This window comes from Lactuca virosa, chromosome 4 (genome assembly GCF_052849685.1).
Source record: "Lactuca virosa cultivar CGN04683 chromosome 4, Lactuca_virosa_CGN04683_v6, whole genome shotgun sequence".
NCBI classification, from domain to species: domain Eukaryota; kingdom Viridiplantae; phylum Streptophyta; class Magnoliopsida; order Asterales; family Asteraceae; genus Lactuca; species Lactuca virosa.
Genome location: NC_136429.1, coordinates 252,461,338 through 252,482,753, shown reverse-complemented (window position 1 = coordinate 252,482,753; position 21,416 = coordinate 252,461,338). Strand labels below are relative to the sequence as shown.

Here is a 21,416-nt window from a genome sequence, read left to right as displayed (position 1 = left end):
AAAATGTATCCTCTATAATTATGTCTTGTACGAATATAAGTATAAAAAATTGGTCACTAAAAATATCATATTCTTAGTCAGGACAACACGCCTAATGTAATCTTCTCCCCCAACCTCAACATGCTCAGGGAATCTTGCATTTCATGCTAAAAAAGGATGTAGATGTGGGACTATAAAAATTGAACCCCATGAGAATGTTCAAGATATCCAACAACATTACACCTAACAGTTCTTGATATAAGGCCTAGCCTCGGTTGGATAACAACACATTTCTAAGTTTCTAATGCTTGGTAGTTTATTAATCCAATACATGTAAGGGGTATTGGTAACTTCTTTACTTGGAACCTTATTCTAAATATAAGCTAATACCTTTAAAGTATTTCCTTAAAGTGGCTCTATTAATGGATGAATGATTAATCATTATTTTTACCATATCTTATAAGAATCTTATTTCGTTATTCTGATACACCATATATGCTAGGTTTGACTGGCATGGTGTATTGCAAAATAGTTCTACACTTATTAAAAAAATTTCAAAGACTACTAGACATTGTTCTTGTGAACTAACATAGTTTGTTTAGTATTCACCACCACACTTGGATTCTACAACCTTAGTTTTCTTTCATATATGGTTTTTCCTATTCATTATATGGATTGTATTGACTTGTCTATATATAAATGATATATTTTTAATGGAAAACATAATCAATAAAAAAGATATATATATATATATATATATACACACATCAAATTTCTAATATATTTTAATATCATGATGTGGATGCATCTCATGTTACCTAAGACAATATCACTCCCTTATCTTTAGATCAAGAAATTAATTACAATTTTTGTACTCAATGCAATGATAAAATATTGAATAAGTTATGTTAAATGGTTTATTTGTACACTAACTGATATGAATAACATGTTATAGTTTTAATTTATTTACCATTGCATGCACATTCTTATTGGCCAAACTGTGTTTTCCTTTGGACCAAGAACAATTTACATGAATAACTCTATACAAACATCTATTAATTTGGTTACATTAATCTATGTAATAAAGGTTACTTTGGCAACATTTTGTTATCAATTAGTTTAACATTTAAAAATGACATGATAATAAAATAATTCCAAAATCTATATCTTATATAATTTAAGAAGAGTTTTGTTAATTTATCGCAACAAGAGTGATACAAGGCCACATGGCGTGCCTAATTGACCTCTATTTGGGAATAATAGCTTCTGAGAGGCCTTCTTTTTTGATGTGGCTTTCAATTTTGAGAGACTCCTTAATTGGATGTGGTTACGGGTTGTATTTGACTGATTAATGACAACTTTTGATCTTTTGTGCTTATTAAGTTCGTATGTAACTAATGCTTGTTGTGTGTATAAATGAGGCATCATCGCCTTTTTGTTCATCATTTGAGTATTTGCTATATTTATCTTGGTTTATATTCTTGATTTTAATATGCATTATATTTATCATTAAGATTATAATTTTTTTATTATACATATAATTTTGAGCATATCATCTTTATTTGTTGTTCTTGAATGGAAATGTAGAAAATGAAGGTTAAATAGAATTTGACAAAGAAGGTCATGCGGATATCATATATCTACATATGTTCCTAACATAAGAGGTGTTGATGATGAAATCATAAAAACTTTGTTTGTGGACCAATTTCAACAAGAAGTGTATAATGAAGTGGATGTCCAAAAATCATGTATCTTATTTGCTTAGAAAGCTCTAGATGTGTAGTTTCTAATAAAATAATAAAATCATTTTGAATTTCGTAGAGGAAGTTATGACTTTTTTGCCACAAATAATTCAATAGATAGAAAACAGTTGAATTTGACAAAGGTTTTTGGTTCCCCAAGTCTATTGAGATCTTCTATGCATGAATTGAAGTAATTGATGTTTATATGTTACTATGAATTCTTTTAATATTTGAAGTCCTATAAATAGTTGAGGTTTTGTTTCAAATCATCAATTTTAATAAAGTTAAGTTTTCTTTCTAAATATTGTTTGTGTATTTTTTAAACAACTTCAAGAAGAAGTCTAGAATGATCCATAAGTCACAATAGCATGTATCTTATATGCTTGGAAATATATAGATACGTAGTTTTCAATGAAAAAGCAAAGAATCGTTTCGATTTATGTGGAGGAAGTTATGACAATTTTTGTCAAAGGTTGTCCGGTGTATAAAACAATATTCGGTGGTATGAAAAATATATTTTTAGACCATCATAAATATGAAGTATCGAGCGATAGACAAGTAAAAACAATCATGTATTATATGAGTGGAAAGCTTTGGATTTGTACTTTCCAATAAAAAACGGAAAGTATTTTGGAGTTTTGTGGAGAAAGTTGTGACATTTTTGCCACAGTCTTTCCAATGTCCAAATTTTGTGACATGTCTGGAATCATCCAAAAGTCCAAATTTTGTGTATCTTATATGATTGGATTGATCTAGATGTTCAATTTCTAATGAAAAACACAACATGTCTTTTGGAGTTTTGTACATGAAGTTATTATGTTTTTTCGACATGTTCAGTGTATGTGTACGTATATGGTAGAAGTATTTCGAAGATCAATATCTTCGAACATATGTTCACACAGACGTCTCACATAGTAAATTTATATTGATGTATATTCCCACAAATATTCATTAGTTTTCAATAAGAAATAACTTTATTCGGTATAGTTCTATCTCGTTAAATTTGGTTATGAGTTGATTTTTATTGTGGTAATACTAAAAGACGTATGACTAAGGGGCTGTTTGGCAGGATCTGAATTTTTAAGAGGTCTGAATTTCTAAGAGGGTCTGAAATTTTAAGAGCTAAATGTTAAACATGCTGTTTGGTTGGGACATCTGAATTGTCTTATTGTTGTGCTGAATTATAAAAAAGACAATTTTACCCTGCTGTTTTATTTTTTTATTGAATTCAAGTGTCTATTTATAAAATAACCTAATCAATTTCTTAAATAATTATAAGGAAAAAATATAAACATAACTCAAATTTATAACACAATTTCAAAAATTAAACATAAGTCAAAATTATAACACAATTTCAAATCAAAATGAAGTTTTTACCCATATAAACAATTTCCTTCCGGAACATCAAATAACAACAGATTTTGCAACAGCTTTTAGCTAAACATGTCATATTTACAACAAAACAATACAAATGATAGAAAAGAATCACAAACAGAAACAAAAAATTCCACCACCAGGTCCTTCAAAATAATCTAGAATTAAACAATAAAATTAAGTTTCAGTCGATTCATTAGCGCCATCAATGGAAGTTTGATTAATGTTTTACCCAATATAGGTGGTTAATTTTGTTTCAGTCGATTCATCAACTTCACCCATCCTCATATACCTCCACCTCCAGATACTTGCAGCACCAAAAGTGTTTGCACAATCCTCTAGACCCTTGAACGACTTTAAAAGTGTATATGAACACAACCCTACTTTTTGTAAACTCAAACACCCATTTGTATAGAATGGCAGTGTGCATCATCGGAAATAAACAAACACCACCAACAATAATGATAATCAAATACAATGCAAATAAGAAGAAAAATTGGTATATCTGCTGAGAGTTGTTTTTCATTGCAAAAAAATGATATATGTGGCAACCGTATTCAAAGCAAAAAAGAAAGAAGAAGAAATCGATGTATGTGCTGAGAATGGTTTTTACAGGAAAATAATAAAAGAAAACCTTACCTGCAATAGTCGGAGTTGCTGGCGGCGGCGACGAAGCTGACGGAGACGTTGAAACCAGTGGCGGCTTCGTCAATGGTGGAGAGGAGAACACCAGACGATTTTTGCAGATCAAAATCTTTTGTTGCAGATCGAGAGGTAGGAGAAAGGACGATGGAGTAGAAAGGGGAAAAAAAGAAGCGGCGGAAATAATAATAGGGCGAAGGGAAAGCGTGTCCTTTTTTTAATTCAAATGTAATTTTAAATCTGAAACTTTAAGTGGCATCTAGAAAATTAAGAGACTTTTTTTCATATCCTACCAAACACTCTATATCTTAAAAATTCAAACATTGCCTCTTAAAATTTCAATTAAGAGGCTACCAAACAGCCCTTAAGATGATTAAAACTTTTTTTTTTGTTTACAACTTCAATTAATTAAAAAATATATTAAAATGAAATTAGAATATATATATAATTATAATTTTGTTTAATAAAGCAATATACAAATTTGTGATTAGAATAATTTTAGGAAAATTAAGTAATCTAACAATTATAAATGATTTTTTTAAGGAAAATAATCAAAAAAAATTTCTCAGTTTTTGAAAAGATAATTATTTTTTTCGGAATTTCTTCATTTCAGAGTACTGTTCAAATTCCAAAGTTTTTTTTTCAAAGAAATCTATTTCTATTTTTTTAGATTCGGAGTGCTACATTTTGAAGTGTTTAATGTCACTATTTTCAATAAAATGACTAGGTTTATGCACTAATATCGAATATAGTTCACATTACTATGTTTTTTTTTTAACTTTTTGTTAGATTTTATTAATAAAATGAATTTTTTTCTCGAAATTCCGGAATTGTTAATCAAATTTCCAACTTTTTCTTGAACTATCAGAGTTTTTTTTTTTCGAAATCGAAAACTTCAGTCCAAACTCTAGAAGGTTGATATGGAATTTTGCCAAATTTTTTTTCTTCATCCGAAATGCCCATTCGTGACCAAATGGTTATTTTTTCAGAAAGTATTCTTTTTTTGGTTATTTTCTTCAAATACCTATTAAAATATGATTAGATTACTTAATTAATTAGCATAACTTTTCTTAATTAAACAATGTCTGACATTAGAATATTACATCATTTTGCTTGATTTTTTTATGAAGTGTAACATCCCGACGCCCAGGTATTACATTTTTTATATATTTATTTTGGGATTTAATGAGTGACTCGACGAGTTGTGTGCCCGAGTCGTCGAGTAGGGTTGGATTGGTCACGTGGGTTTAATGACCAACTCGATGAGTCGGAGAGACGACTCGCCGATTTCGCGTTGTGTGAGGAAACCCTAAATGCCCGGGTTTGTGACCTATTTAAGGGGCCTTAAGCCCTCATTTCCGCCTCACCAGCCACCCAACTCCTCTGTGTGAAACTCTAATCGACCATTGGAGCTATAAGAGAGTGAGAGAGCTTATATTGAGTGTTTTTGGTGAACCACTGGAAGAGAAGAAGAGAGATTCAAGCAAGGAACGAGGAAAGGCTATGGGATCCAGTGTTCTTTCACTTGGAGTTTCTGTTAGAAGGTAAAAGTCATCACCTTGCTCATCATATTGTTTAGATCTTGTTAATGAGGAACTTTCGGGGCTTTTTCCATATTTCCCTTGAGATTTTGTGTGACTTGTGCTTGCTAAGCATTGAGACATCAAATCTGGATCTTGTGAGGTCCATAGAGTCCAAAGGTCCCAACTTTATTCAGCCATTATAGAGCTTTTGTGTATAAAACTCTAAATGGATCATGTTTTTGGAATTTCAAGCCCTAAGTGCCATGCATGGATGTAAAGATTGTAGCTTTACGTGATATTCGACCCTTGGGAGGTTGGATCTAGAGTTTAGGATGGTTTCCTGCCTGGAAATCGTCTGAATGGAATAAGGGTTTGATACGACTCAACGAGTCGATGAGATGACTCGACGAGTCGGCTAGGGTTTTCCCCGATGAGTCTGAATATGGGTAACTCGGCAAGTTGATGAGACAATTCAACGAGTTAAGTTGGATATCCGCGACATTCTGAAGAAGGTGAGGTGACTCGACGAGTCACATGGTTGCACTCGGCGAGTTGGGTCAACATGGACTGTTGACTCGAGTTTGAATTATGTTGACTTTAGGGTTTGCTCAATCATGACTTTTGGAGACCATGGAGGGGTAAAATGGTCTTTTTCCCAATCCAAGAGTTAGAGAGGGAAAATAACTTAGTTTATTTAGAATTTGTGATTAAGGTGTTAATTAGAGATAATTATCATATGTTATTAGGCGGAGGCTAGATTCGGTGATTCGTGTTAGAGGAGTACACATTTTCTTAGCTTACTTACGAGGTGAGTGTTCTCACTATACTTACCATGAGTGGTATCTTTGTGCGATCGGAGGGTCCTATGTTCTTACTTGAGTTATATGATATTATGCATTTTGTCTGTGTGATATATATGTTATATTCTGTGTTTACTAAGATATGACCGAAGGGTCCAAACCGAGTTGTAGGACCGGAGGGTCTTCACTGAGATACTGGACTAGAGGGTCCAAACCGAGATGTGAGACCGGAGGGTGCTCACTGAGACACATGACCAGAGGGTCCACACCGAGACGCATGAGACCGAAGGGTCCATGCTGAGTGATAGCCATGAGAGGCTTATTATTTGTGTATGTGGTATTTTAGGGAACTCACTAAGCTTCGTGCTTACCGTGTTATGTGTTATGTGTTTCAGGTACCTCTCAGGACTGCGGGAAGGCACCAGCATGATTGTACACACCTGTTCGAGACAATGTTGACGATTCTGGGATTTGACTTTATTTGTGGATTTATGTTGACATTTGAGACACTTGTGGTTTTATGAAATATAATATATGAGTTTTATGTGCTTTTAAAAATGAAAATTTTGGTTGAAAATTTACGGTGTTACAAGTTGGTATCATAGCCTTGGTTTGAGGGATTCAGATGCACCTTCGAGTATGTCTGGACTCAAATTGAGGATTTGAGAAAAAAAATTCAAAAGAAATGATTTTTTCTAAAACCGAGTAAGAGTTTCTAAGAGAAAAACGAGAAGGAGCAGTGTGTACAATCAGCCAGAGCCCGAACGGTGGTTTCCCAAAATACCCTTAGTTGCTTACTTTATGAGATATTTATGAGATGTTTATGAGATATTAGAAATGCATGCTAGAGAATAGGCTAGGTATTTCATATTCTAGGGCTAGAGTTTCCTGATTTGTGATGCCTTAGCCTAGGAGATGCTATTGATCAGTGTTATTTGTTATTTTCCCTAAGTATGTGTTGAGTTCTGAGTCAAGGGGTAATCTAGGAGAGATACCTAGATTATCATACAAGTAGCCTACTGAGAGAGTAGTCTGATATTTGTGAGGGATAGAGTACTTTTGAATTAGAATCCTAGGAGGAGGACTTGGGATGACTACAGGTTGGTGTGGAAGGTAATATTGGGCCCGTACTACTGAAAGCACCAGATCTGTATGCAATCCAAGTAAGAATCCTTAGGGGTGCTGAGGAGCATGTAAGGACAGGAATTCGAGGGTGAGTATACTCGAGCGAGTCTCTGATAATTTTGTGTTGTGTTTCAGAGACTTCATGGTGGGTACACGCCACAACCCCGAGAGCAGTGGGACCAGTGATGAGGAGATCCGTAGGATCATCCATGTGGAGGTGGCCGCAACCATTCGAGAGGTGATACCGGAGATGTTTAGGCCTATTAAGATCACACTGATTGAGACATTTGACGAGCGATATGCTACTGTTACTGAGGCTGCTGCTGCTGCAGCCACTACGGCTGTTGCTGCTGCTAGGCCACATGGAGGTGACTCATTGTTGTTTCGGGAGTTAAGCAACACGAAGCCACCAGAGTTTGATGGGACGCAGGATCCGATTACTGCCATGAGATGGATCGCTGACATTGAGGGATGCTTTTATACTTGTTCATGCCCAGAACATCTGAGAGTCCGGTTCGCCCTGAACCAGCTTCGCTTGGGAGCGAAGGACTGCTGGAAGTTTGTGACGACTGATTTTACCCCTGCAGATCATGTTGCAGTGACTTGGGAGAGGTTCACCAAGTTCTTTCGAGATGAGTATGTTCCCCAGGTGGAGAGGGAGAGTTTGGGATAAGAGTTTCTGTCTCTCAAGCAGAAGACAAAGTCACTGACTGAGATTACGAGGATGTTCCATGAGAGGGCATTGTTCTGCCCTGAGCACGTGTCCACTGAGCAGGCACGTGTGAGTCGGTATTTGAGCATCTTGAGGAGAGAAATTCGGGAGTTCGTGGCGAACTCGTCTTATCAGACATTCGCTGAGTTGCAGACCAATGCCAGCAGGAGGGAAATTGAGTTGGAGATTCAGTCAAGAGAGGGGGCAAAGCAGTAGGGGAGAGATAGGAGACTGAAAAAGTCGCAGCCGGCGGCTAAGCGGGCTAAGCCCGCTTATTCGAGGACTGGAGGCCAGAAGGGCCGCACTTGTAGCAAGTGCGGCAAGATCCACGAGGGATCTTGTCGGGCAGGGATTTCCTATAAATGCGGTAAGGAGGGGCATATGGCAACGGACTGCCCCAGGGGATTTTCTGTTGCTTTCCACTGCAACCACATAGGCTATCGGAAGGTCGAGTGCCCTCAGCTCATTCAGAGATCAGCCCAGGGTTCTGCTCCTGCTGCTATCCGTGCTACTGACAGTCGGCCAGTGAAGGCTTAGACACCGAGCGCTCGCGGGAGAGCTTTTCAGCTGACAACGGAGGAGCTCCGCGCAACACCTGATGTCGTAGCTGGTAAGTATTTCCCTCTTTTCCTGTTATTTTGAGATTTATGTATGATTTTAATGTGTTATATATAGGTACTTTTCTTGTGAGTTCTATACCTGCTTTGGTGTTATTTGACTCGGGTGCGATTCGATCCTTCGTGTCCTTAACTTTTATTCATCTCATTAGTGTTGAGCGAGAGACGTTGAGTCGACCTCTGAGAGTTTTTATAGCCGACGAGCATGCAGTTTATGCGACTGAGGTATTCTGGGGCTTTGTATTGGAGATTTTCGGTGTGGAGTTCCCCGTAGATCTGGTGCCGATAGCGATCGGTGACGTCTGTGTCATTGTGGGCATGGAGGGGTTGAGTCGATTTGGAGCCATGATCGACTGCGAGCGTCAGTTGGTGACTATACGAGACCCTAGTGGGGGAGTGCATACCGTGTACGACGAGGGTACCAGATCTAGATCAACTTTCGGCTCTGCTGCCAGAGCGAGACGGAGTATATAGCAGGGTTGTATGGGCTTTTTGGCGTATGTGGTGGATACGCGGGTTGCTACAGAGAGACCGAGTTTTATCTCCAAGGTTTTGATAGTATGCGAGTTCCCGGACGTGTTTCCCGAGGAGTTGCCGGGAGTGCCCCCTGAGAGGCAGGTGGAGTTACAGATTGATTTGGTTCCGGGAGCGGTGCCTATTTCCAAGGCACCTTATCGCCTTGCGCCGCCTGAGATGCAAGAGGTATCCTATCAACTTTAGGAGCTGCTGGGGAAGGGTTTTATCAGACCGAGTAGCTCGCTGTGTGGAGCACCGATCCTTTTTGTCAAGAAGAAGGATGGTTCACACCAGATGTGTATTGATTACCAGGAGTTGAAAAGGCTGACGGTCAAGAATTGTTATCCACTCCCGAGGATCGACGATTTATTTGATCAGTTGCAGGGGGCATCTTGGTTTTCCAAGATTGATTTTGGATATCATCAGATTGAGGGTGTGCGAGGAGGATATCCAGAAGACGGCTTTTAGAGCTCGTTATGGGCATTACGAGTTTGTGGTGATGCCCTTTGGGCTCACCAACGCACCGTCAGCGTTCATGGATCTCATGAACCGGGTGGGCAGGCCTATGTTGGACCGGTCAGTGATCATGTTCATCGACGACATATTGGTGTATTCGAGGTCCAGAGAGCAGCATAAGGAGCATCTGCGAGAGGTTCTTGTGGTTTTGAGGTCGGAGAGGCTTTATACCAAATTCTCCAAGTGTGATTTTTGCTTACGAGAGGTCCAGTTCTTGGGACACCTCGTTAATCAAAATGGGATATTGGTCGATCCGGCCAAGATTGAGGCAGTTATGAGATGGAAGGTGTCGAGATCGCCATCCGAGATCAGGAGTTTTCTAGGATTGGCCAGCTACTATCGGAGATTTATCAAGGAATTCTCCAAGATTGCGGTTCCTCTCACCAGATTGACCCGGAAGGGCGTTACTTTTGTTTGGGGGCCTGAGCAGCAGGCATCAATTGATGTGAATTATGAACATTGGTTTGGTATGCGGAATTAAAGAACACACAATGAACATGGTGATTTGGGTGTTTAAGAGATGCATTCGATTATGTATGGTGTTACACAAAAAAAGGATCTAGATATAAATCTACATAATTAACACACACACACACACTCAATGTTACATCTCTCAAGCACACCTCCATAAGTGGTATGAACCCACCTTATATAGAGGTGTTTACATGTCTCTCTCTCACTCTCTATCTCATGTCACAAGGCTAATGCACCACATGCAAGTGGGTCTACAAAAGTCAAACCATTTACAAAGTCATACATGGATAACTTTGTACCCAACATTCTCCCCCTCAAAGTTAGGAATGGATGACCCACTTCAAATCTTCCAAAATCGAGCAACTATGCTAACTGAGCCTCAAGCGTGACACATGTTGCGATGAACTTCAAATCTTCAAATCTTCAATGATTCTTCAATTTGGGTTCTAGGATGTGAGACCATACGAACCGAGCATCAATGAATGATCAAGAGCTTCTCAAACTCCAAATAATCACCCTAAAGTTGAGCATAAAAACACACCCCAAAAATCTTCAATAAGTCCAAACCCATCTTGAACCGAAATCACTTCCGAATCTCCAATAGAATCATTTCAGAAACTTCAAAAACTCAAGGTCACTTCGGTCTTCAAGTCTGCGTAATATGAAAAATTCAACAAGGAAAGAGAATGTGCTCTATTCGGATTTTTTCTAGCCAAAACTCCCCCTTAACATGTGGCATAAACTTTGTGCTTCAATCTGGAAAATCCAAAAAATCTTCAATTTTTAGCTTCGTTCACGGACCGCCTTTAACAAAATTTCTCAAAAATGAGTAGAAATTGTCAATTTCAAAAATCTGTAGTGACCCGGTGCGCCCAAAACAGCCAAAAATGCGAAATTCTCCTCCATTTATGAAACTAGGTAGAAAGCATCAATTCGCATTAACTGCAGGGGCCTGAAATGCACATTCTTAAATTTCTCAGAAAATCAGCCCATTTTTGAATTTGGGTATAGACAACCAAATTTTCGAAACTTCAGGGACTGCTTTTCGAAATTTCTGCCTCTTTTCTTCCAGACATTCGAAAATCACCCCAAATGTCGAAGGTGGGTATAAACTGTCAAACCTTTGAAACATCAGGTATTAATTTCGAAATTTCTGAACATATCATCAAACTTTCGAAACTGGGTACCTATTGGCAAACTTTCGAAACTATAGGGTTCAATTTCGAAACTTGATGTTATCTTCTTCATTCATTACGAGGTAACAAATGTTTGCAAAATTTCGACCTTCCTAATCAAAATCTTCGATTTTAAACCCAAATTCAAACTTTCGAAATTAAGATATGCCTCTTAGTCTTGACTCCAATCCAAGACCCATATTTCGAAAGCATGATCAATGTCAAAACCATCTACATCAAAGCCATTCACGATTACATACAAATCTGTCAACATTTTATCTCGATTCCAAACCTTCGAAAACATCATCCAACAACCATCTCGTAAGTCAAATTACTAATAACTCAACTGTTCGCAATCCAAATACCTTGTTATCAAAACCAATTCTTCCCAGTTCGTTGTTTATCCCCAACCCATCGACTCCAAATCTGCAATCGTTAAATGCAAACCAAACTCGACCATCGACAATCCATAATCGAATCTAACCCAAACAACAATCATCTCAAATCAGTACTTGACACCAAAATCATAACCAACCTTCCCATTCAAGTGACGAACACCAACCAGTTATGACTTTTGATATCAAGAACAAAATAGCATCCCATTTCGAAATTAATCCTCAAATCAAACATAATTTCGACATCCATAGCTCAAATCAAACATAATTTCAGACTTCCATTCACAGATTCATCGCTTAAAAACTGATTTTGACTTTTTCTAGAATTGACTTTTCGAAGTCAAGAATCAATAAACAGAAAATCGAGGATTCCAACACCAAATCGTAGATCAAAATATGTTCAAACAACTGTTCTAACCGTGTTCTTCACAAAAATTTGAGATTTCTTGATCAATTTCATCAAACTCAAAAAAAACTTGGATCGACATTTTCATGATCATTATCGACGTTGAGATAAAATCGATTCACAGGTATAACAACCTTATCGGTAATTGATTCAGAAGAACAACAACAAGTAATCGATTGGAATCGATTTTAGAATTAGTCGAATGAAGTATGAAGCAAGACGAGCAAATCACATACTTGAATTAATAGATCAAGGTTATGGACTTGAATTAACAGTGAATCATAACCAACTGTTTATCGGATCATAAAAAAATGTGTGGGCTGAAACAGTAAGTAATATCTGATTAATCCATCAATGGGCTAAGAATTTTGGCATGAACAACAACATATTCCTTTTATTGGGTTTTGAATATCAAACAGTAAACACAAATCAGTTTGGGCTTGAATTTTGGATTGGTGAACAATAACGAGATTTGGTTTTAGGCTTGATCTTAAAAAAAATTATTGGATCATCAATGGGGTTTGAAACAAATTTAATCCAATGAATCAAAGCGATCAAAAATTCAAGAACGCAATGCACGAATCAACGAGATTTAGAGAGATCGTAGAGAGAGACTCACCATAAATGCTCCAACTGTGACAAATTTAGCCAAACCGAGAATCGTTTCTTCAAAAAATCATGTTGATCTTCGAAGACCCGCTCTGATACCAATTGATGTGGTGTTGATTATGATGGCATGTGAGGAATAAGAAAAGATCTAGTGAATCATCATGTAATCTCAAGAACACAAGAAGTAAATAAATCTGTGTAAGCTCATATTAGATCTAGAAAGGATATACAAATGAGTTTGTACAAATTTCTCTCTCTAGTCTAACACTCCAAAATGATCATTCTAAATATGAGTGTCATTCACTTCCTATTTATAGGAAAGACAACTCAATTACACATCAATAAGGGTAAAGCACAAAAACATCCAAGTGTGACTTTGCACCCTAACTTTGAGGGTCCAAACCGAGTTGTGGGACATGAGGGTCTTCACTGAGATACTGAACTGGAGGGTCCAAACCGAGCTGTGACACCAGATGGTCCTCACTGAGGCACATGACCAGAGGGTCCACACCGAGACGCATGAGACCGGAGGGTCCATGCCGAGTGATAGCCATGAGAGGCTTATTATTTGTGTATGTGGTATTTTGGGGAACTCACTAAGCTTCGTGCTTACCGTGTTATGTGTTATGTGTTTCAAGTACCTCTCAGGACCGCGGGAAGGCACCATCATTATTGTACACACTTGTTCAAGACTATGTTGAGGATTCTGGGATTTGACTTTATTTGTGGATTTATGTTGACATTTGAGACACTTGTGGTTTTATGAAATATAATATATGAGTTTTATGTGATTTTAAAAATGAAAATTTTGGTTGAAAATTTACGATGTTACATGAAGGCATTCTAATATACAAACTCATTCTATTTATAGCATTATAGTTTTCTATTTTTTTTACTATGACATTATAATTTGATATTTTTTACTTAATTATAGTAATAAAAATTATTTTATATTGAAATCACAATGATATATTTGGCTCGATATTAAAATTTAAATGAAGTAGCGGAACATGGAATGAGAATGGTATATTAAACATATTATTACGAAAATTTACTTTCAAAATTATATTAAATTGTAGCAATGACTCAACGGGTCGTTCTTAGCACGTATTGGCTAGATTGTAAATTTCTGCTCCACCTTTAAGAGAAATCTACAGAAAAATTCCAATATTTTAGGAATTTTTTTTAATAAAGTCATAAGTTTCATTTTTTGAATTGAAAAGTCCTGATTTTTTTAACTTTTTGAATGGAAAATCCCAATAAACCGACTAATTTATTCATTTTTGCCATTTTTGACTTGTTCAGCAGGTCATAGGACCAAATCGTTAATTTTTCCAAAATAATGGATTTTTCTGCAGATTTCGTTAAAACTTGTATAAAATGTATAAACTTATTTTTAACGTATTTATATCTAGTTTTACATACTTTTGTATTTTTTAAGTTTTTATATTTATATGTTTATGTATTTTAAATGTCTAAACGTAGATTTTTTACGTATTTATATATATATTTAAGTATTTTACATATTTTTTTTTACGTATTTTTATGTGTTATTTTTTATGTATTACGTGTATATATATATATATATATATATATATATATATATATATATATATATATATATATATATATATATTACGTCTTTATGTCCTTTTTTAAGTTTTATATGTATATGTTTATATTTTTTTATGTATTTTAAATTTATAAATGTATTTTTTAACATATTTATATGTATTTTTAATTATTTTACCTATTTTATATTTATTTCTATGTGTTTTTTTATGTATTATATATTTATGTATTTTTTTAAGTTTTTTATATAAATGTTTATGTATTTTTATGTATTTTAAATGTATAAACGTATTTTGATGTGTTTTTTTATGTATTACGTATTTATATGTATTTTTTAAAGTTTTTTATATACATGTTTATGTATTTTAAATGTATAATTATACTTTTTTATGTATTTATGTATTTTTTACTTCAAATCGTCTTCACCATTTTATCCAATTCGTACAACTTCTTCGAGTATGTATGTCTAGATAGTTTTCCTACATACTTACATATTTTAAGCTTTTCCCAATTGCTTATTTTGAAATTAAACATCGAATGAGAAAAGCTTAAAATATATGAGTATGTAGAAAAACCATCTAGACATACTCGAAGAAGTCGTGCGAATTAGACGAAATGATGAAGACGACTTGTAGTAAAAAATACATAAATACGTACAAATAATACAATTAAACATTTAAAATACATAAAAATACATAAACATCTATATAAAAAACAAACAAATACATAAATACGTAAAAATACATATAAATACATAATACATAAAAATCACGTAAAAATTCACAAATAGTATGTAAAATACTTGAAAAATACATATTAATATGTAAAACAATACGTTTATACATTTAAAATACATAAAAATATATAAACATCTATATAAATTTTTTTAACAAATATATAAATAAGTAATATATATATTTATATTTATATATATATATATATATATATATATATATATATATATATACACACGTAATACATAAAAATATATAAAAAAAATATGTAAAATACTTGAAAATACATATAAATACGTAAAAAATGCGTTTAGACATTTAAAATACATAAACATATATATAAAAAACTTAAAAAAAAATACATAAATACATATAAATACATAACATATAAAAAATAATACATAAAAATATATAAAAATATGTAAAATTTTTAAAAATACATATAAATAAGTAAAAAAAATATGTTTATAAATTTAAAATACATAAAAATACGTAAACATATACATATAAAAACCTTAAAAAATACACAAATACATAATAATATATATAAGTACATAAAAAATATGTTTAAACATTATATACAATTTTTGAACAAATCTACAGAAAAATCCCATTATTTTCGAAAAATTAACAATTTTGTCTCATAACCTGCTGAATATGTCAAAAAAGGTAAAAATGAATAAATTAGACGGTTTCTTGGGTTTTTTCTATTCAAAAAATAAAAAGGTCGGTATTTTTTTGTTCAAAAAATAAAATTTAATATTTTATTAAAATTTTCCAAAATATTAGGATTTTTCTAGAGATATCCCATTTTTTAAAATTACAAAGACTTTAATTTTAGGTAACCTTTTTTGAGTTAAATGTAGAATAAAGATACATATTTTCCTTCCGACAAGATTAGAAAGGTGTTGTAACTATTGGGTTGATGAATTCAACTTTAAGTTCTTGTAATTTATGAACTGTAGTACTTGTAAATAAAATATTTTGATTATTTTTGTAGGACATGTTCAATTACACGTAACAACAGTATAATTTTATTTTTTATTTTTACAATATAGTACTTAAAAGAAATAGTAGGAAATATACTTTAGTTATTATCTGTTATTGCAATGAACTTTCAGCTTCTTATCTATAATACCAATTTACTTTTTATTTCTTCTTTCGATATCCATTAGAACTGAAGTCTTAAAGCCAATCATGGGTTGTTCTTAGCACTAGGGATGAGATTTAAAACAGGAAAATCGGACCGGAAACTGAATTGAAACCGTTAGAACCGGTCGTGGTTCTAGGTTTAAAGAATGACTTTATCCGGGTTATCCAGGTTTCGGGTCTGTCTAAATTGGGTTTAAGAACTGGGACCGGCGTTAGGAACCTAAACCGGTTTTAGGGCTAGAATCGGTTTTAGGGGCCGGAACCGATTTCTATGAAAATTTTAAAACTTGTATATCTCATTCGTTTGAAGTTGGATTAACATGAGATTTTTTTCAGAGCGTAGTTGATAGTTTATACACGATTCACATTATAATTTCGTCATTTTTGGTTTGTATTCATTGACTTACAGTCCCCCAAAGTCCGGATATCAAAACTGGAAGTTTTTGTTTTTCAGCATTTTTGTATTATGTGAAAGTTTTAAATCATACATATCTAATTCGTTTGAAGTTGGATTAGCATGCAGCTTTTTCAATATGTAGTTTAGAGTTTGTACGTGATTCTAGAGTATAATTTTTTTAATTTTTGGGTTCATATTCATTGAAATACAATCCCCCAATCGTGGGATATCAAAGATAGAAATTTTCTGTTTTTCAACTCTTTTATATTCTATGAAAGTTTTAAAACATGCATATCTAATTCTTTGAAGTCGGATTAGCATGCTGTTTTTTTCCAACGTGTATTTCAATGTTTGTACATGATTTTAAACTATAATTTTGTTATTCTTGGTTTAATATTCAATGATTTACAGTCCCTCGAAGTCGATATATCAAAGCTAAAAATTTTCAAAGTTTAACCCACTAAGTAATTACCAAAAAAAATCGGTTTTCCTGGGTTTTTCGGTTCTAGACGCACTTTGCTTGGTTCCACCCGACCCACTTTCTGTTTTTCGGTTTTAGACCTACTTTACCCGATACCTAACCCAGAACCGAACTGGGACCGATTCCTATATATCGGTTCGGTTTCTTGTCCTACTACATCTCGTTAACCGGTTCCCGATTTTTTTGGGTCTAGGTCTATCCAGAACGGGTTTTGACCCACTAGCATCCCTAATTAGCACTATGTTTATGCATTCCTAGTATATGTTAAAGGTTAATGATAATCCTTGCTGATTTCACTCATTGATAAAGGTATATATATATATATATATATATATATATATATATATATATATATATATATATATATATATATATATATATATATATATAACAACTGAATCCTAATAATAAAGAAAAGATCAAATACAATAAACTAAATATATACAGTATATTATTTGATTGACTAATATTCCCCCGCAGTGTGATCTAGAGCTTTGCAAACGTTCAAATTAGATCAAAATCTTTCAAATAAAATTTTGGGAAGGCCTTTCGTACATATGTTGGCATATTGTTATTCAGATAGGACATAGAAAACCTTAAATTAGCCAAGTCTCACTTTTTCCCAAACAAAATGTATGTCTAAATCAACATGTTTAGTATGTTGGTGTTGAATCGGGTTGGCAGAAATATAGACTTAAAAGACATTGTCACAGTAAATCAATGCGGCTTGTCGTATAGGAACATGAAGCTCTAAAAGAAGGTTCCTGGCCCAGCTAGTTTCAGCGACAACATTACCAATGCCTCGACATTCTGCCTCTACACTAGATCTGGAGATAGTTGCTTGTCGTTTGGCCGACCATGATGTCAGACTATCACCCAAAAACACAAAGTAGACGAAAGTGGATCTGTGAGAGTCTGGACATCCTTCCCAATCGGCATATGTGTATGCAGTAAGCTTTAGTGGTCGGTTAGCTCGAAAATAAAGGCCATGAAGGATGGCTCCTTTTAGGTAACACAATATTCGTTTGAGGGATTATAGATGTGATTCACGAGGCGCATGCATGAACAGGAAGTAACTCGAGTGTTTATGATGTCAAAATGGCAGACATTTTTGTTTAGAAATTTGATATGAATTGCAAACATTATTCAAAAGACTAGCCATATTACATGGAATAAGCATATTAAACTGAAAATGATCTAAAATATTATCTTTGGGTGGTCCAAGGTGATTGTGTCATAAGTCCGAATTGGAAGTAGAAAGTAAAATTCTTACCGACGATGAAACTGATGTGACAAGGTATAATTCGCCATAGCTATTGTGTCGAGAAAGGATCCTCCCAGTCATCAAATCCTTCATAGAAAAACCGTATGGATCAAATTCAACAGAAACCTAATTATCGGATGTGAATTTTCTAACATAGATGAGGTTTTTAATGATTTGAGGTGCTAATAAGACATTTTTCAATATGATCGAGTGGGTAGGAAGAGAAAGTATGGTGTTACCGGACCCATTGACAGGGAATCTATTAGCATTTCCAGCAAAGATCGACTGAATATGACCTCTGTTTAATGTATTGGAAATTATACCTTTGTCACTGGTGACGTGAGAGGTTTCCCCAGTGTCCATGAACCATTGAGATTGATCAGGAGTGTCTAATGTCATTATGTTAAGAGCTTCTCTAAGAGTTATGGAGTTTAGTGGGTTTGTTTTAGCAAGATGGGATAATTGATGTTGGGCCTGACATGGTGGTGTAGCGTATGCAACCCAATACGGGTATGAAGCATAACTCGGAAGGGCACTTGGAGTCCTGCTGCTGTAATTTCCAAAAGGACCATCGCAACCATGATTGTTGTTTCTATTGGGGTTTTTAGATTAGAATCAATTTGTACATGTGTAATTTCCTGTAACATCCCATAAATACGGATAAAATTTTTGTTTTTAATTTCATTCAAACCATAAAACAGTAATATCAAAATAGTCAAAAGAGTATCTTCGTAACATGTTATCAGAGTACAAATTCCCAAAATCTCTAAATGCAGAAACCATAGGGTGATGCGGTGCGATCAGGCCGGGCCCTTCCCCTTCGAGCTGGAAGTATACATGAAACATAAACACAAAGCTTAGTGAGTTCCCCCAAAATACCACATACTAAACAAACATACTGCCAATCATACCTGGGTGCTTGCCTACCCCTTTGGTCTATTTTAACCGGATACTATCAAGCATATATCTTGGTGCTTGCAATCCGCTTCGGTCTATTTCAATCGGATACTATCAATCATGTCTAGGTGCTTGCAATCCCCTTCGGTCTATTGCAACCGGATACTGGGTCCATTTCACCCCTACTACTACCACATAATATCATAACAGGAATCACAGAGTCATCAAGCAAATACAAACATAACTGACAACTGTCACAAAGACAATCATCACACTACATCATAAACTACTGGGTCGGCATTGGTGACTTCAACCCACGGATACAGCGAAGCAAACCTCACCTCAGACCAAAGGTATCAAATCGCACTCAACGGATGACTTGTGAAATCCTCTCCCTAACGTACAAGCATAAAACCGTAATTAGAAATTTGGTGTAACAAACCATTATTTCAAACCTATGTAATAATATAGGTCAATTTGCAGTTCTTTTTAAAATAATAAAGAGAAATTTTAGCATACGGTGTACATTTACATAATTAACCCTAAAAAACAAAGTATTAAAAAATCTCGATTGGGATGAATCAAGTGGTGGAGATTGTAACAAGGTTTCCAAAAATATAAACAACACTAAAATCCGAGTTATAACGAAGAAGTTATGACCAATCGAAGTTCCGCGACAAAACCGACAAAACACTGTTCAGTGTAAAAAGTGAATTTTCAATAAAAGACTTTTTATCCATAACAATCTAAATGAAAGTTGTAGATTATGTTAAACCGAGAACATTCATAAAAAGAACGTCAAAATCTGACTTCGTATGAGGAAGTTATGATTTTTCTAAGTTTCAGTATAACAGTATACAGCTAAAAACTTTGAAATAAAGATCGAGTGATTTTTAGCCAAAAAACCTAAACGAGAATCGAATGGGACATCCGATAAAATTGGAACGATACAGAGAATATTAGCATGGCCCCTGCGCAAGGATGACACGCACAAATCGAGAAATCCTTGAAAACCGGGAAAAATCGCATGGTGCATGTTCGGCCACGTCGCCTCGCATGCGAGACTGCCGCGTGTGGCCCCGTGTCCTCTTCTGATTCGACCGAAGTCGTGGCCCTCTCATGATCCGACACGCGCCTCGCACGGTGGAACTGCCGAGCTCGGACCCGTGTCCGCCTGCGAGCCGAGCCACGTGCCTCCCTTCCCTCGATGCTACCTCGCCTGCTGACTCTTCCATTCGGATCCGAATTTCGGCCTATAAAAGGCCTGCGAGACCTCTCGGTTCCAAGACCATTTTCACCCCAAATTTCACACACTCTCATATCTTTCACTCCCACAACCTCACCTACAACCCCCAAAGCCCCAGTATCAAATCTAAAACCCTAAGCAAGCCTCGAAGCCCCGAGATTCCCAAGAAAACAACTTTCTCCAGTCGAAACTCTGCCCGATTAAAGCCGATTTTTCTTCAAATAAACTCCTTTCCAGAAAATGAAACGCTATCCAAATCACCACCTATCAAGTGAGTTCATACCCCCATATTTTCATAATTTTTACTGTTTTAAGGGGGGGAAGACAAGTCTAACACAAGAATTTTTGTGTTACAAATAAATGATTTCAAATCATGATAAAATGACATTAAGTCATCAAAAATACTCAAAATATTAAACTCTTTTATAAACTTATATTTTCCCCCAAAATTCATATATATATATATATATATATATATATATATATATATATATATATATATATATATATATATATATATATATATATATATATATATATATATATATAAGATTTAAAAGGCTTAGGACTGATAACTCATTCTGGGTCCTTTTCCTTGTTTGGATGTGGGCTTATAGTACCGGTTATTTTTCCGAATGTCATTTAAATTTTACTTATATATAATTGTATATGTATATAAATATAAAAGTTATTTCATCTAGTTTAAATACCCTTTGTAACATGTTGAGCAAGGGGTTACATTCAAAAACAGATAAATACCAATTCAGAAAGTACATATAAATTATAATAGGTATACTTTATGATGCATAAGAAATTAATTCATGATTCAAGTATACTAGAATACAACGTTTTACAAGAAACACAGGTTGATTCAAAACAAATCAAGGGTATACAACTTTCAAATACATGTTAAGAATACTAATACAGGAATATATACAATCAATCATTATTTCAGGATGATTGGGTTTTCACAACTATTATACATGTAACATTTATATGCTTTTTATGAGTCATTCAATTCAGGTTGTTTAATTCATTTGAACAACATAGTTAAAGTCCTGATATTAT

The 21,416-nt window shown here is 34.7% G+C and overlaps 1 non-coding gene across 1 annotated transcript; it reads left to right on the top strand.

Annotated features, from left to right (window-relative positions):
- The first annotated feature begins 20,016 nt into the window (after window positions 1-20,016).
- On the top strand, window positions 20,017-20,119 carry LOC145110057 (U6 spliceosomal RNA). Its single transcript, XR_013709443.1, has one exon. It is a non-coding gene; the product is annotated as a U6 spliceosomal RNA (small nuclear RNA).
- The last annotated feature ends 1,297 nt before the right edge of the window (window positions 20,120-21,416 follow it).